We start from the raw sequence: 1165 nt of genomic DNA, 5'->3' as shown, positions 1-1165 counted from the left end.
CCCCCCCCGATTTACTCAGATATTCCTTTCTTAAAAGCAAAAACTTTTTTTTTTCATCTGGACTCTGATTTTTCTCACATGTCTTTGTTAGGTTTTCTTTTATACAGAACAAAGTAAAATCGTAAGACTCGATTGTCAGGTGGAAAAGCTGACTTTTCTCTTTGTAGCAAATTTCGAGAAACTCAGTGAAAGGGAAACCAAAAAAAATGATTGAACAAGATTCGACGAAGTCCTATGGTTAACCCAGCGTCCGTGAGGTTGAGTACGACAAATCTAAATTTCTCCTTACGTTCCGTGTTAAATTCTTCCACCTAACGTACTCCGGGTTAAAATTTGTACGGATTGCTTGAGAATTTTTACACGTGTCTATATAATTGTAGTATACCTATATAGGATGCCGTAAAAGGGTCTGTAACACAGAATAAAGACTGATGTAGGTGAAACTATATTGCTTTATGCTTATCTGGTTTCCAAGTATCCACCTACGTCGTTACTTCTGGTTACGTTTTCCCATCCCAGAGAATGGAAAAATAGTGGCACTCAGATGCAGCCAGTGACTGCGAGTGGCCACTTCCAACGTAGTCGCAAGCCTCGAGTCGAGCTCTCTCCGTTGAAACCCCGAAGCTGCAAGAGAGCGCATCCACTTCCGTAACTCTTTGAAGACGAAAGGCAGGATGGCCATCGTTTCTCGAGGAGTAAACAAAAGATAGTATATTGCCGATATAACGTGCATCCAGAGAGATGGTATACAAGATGCATTTTTCATCTGGGAAACTCGGGGCATATTTGCCTTTTACTGTGTTTCCCGATCCCACAAAGTGCCTTTAGGAATCGCCACGCTGGATAAGGGGTTTCCTTTTACATCCATTCGAGTGGAAATCTCATAGTTTTCTTTTCTAGAGCGTTCATATTGTTTTTCTCTATTTTATTTCGAGAAAACTTACTCTGATATCCCTGTGATATTTAAATTTTTTATGAAAATCCTTGTAAGCCAAAAAAGCACCGTCAACCTTTGCGAAATGATAAACGGGATAACTCGTATTCTCTAATACCGGGTTGGTCATTTGTTCGTCATGACAACCTGTGAATTGGTCAACGACATTTTGGTAGTCTAGATGATGCCGGATATTCTGTTGACGAGGGTGAAATGGTAACGTGGAGGGGC

The 1165-nt window shown here is 40.7% G+C and overlaps 1 protein-coding gene across 2 annotated transcripts in view; it reads left to right on the top strand.

Moving 5' to 3' along the window:
• LOC107267134 (Down syndrome cell adhesion molecule-like protein Dscam2) overlaps positions 1–1165 on the top strand; it is a 26758-nt gene that overhangs the window by 4122 nt on the left and 21471 nt on the right. The window lies entirely within an intron of this gene.

Source organism: Cephus cinctus, unplaced genomic scaffold, assembly GCF_000341935.2.
Source record: "Cephus cinctus unplaced genomic scaffold, Ccin1 Ccin1_scaffold0348, whole genome shotgun sequence".
Lineage (NCBI taxonomy): Eukaryota > Metazoa > Arthropoda > Insecta > Hymenoptera > Cephidae > Cephus > Cephus cinctus.
Note: the sequence above shows the minus strand (reverse complement) of the source record. Positions and strands in the feature narration are given on the sequence as shown.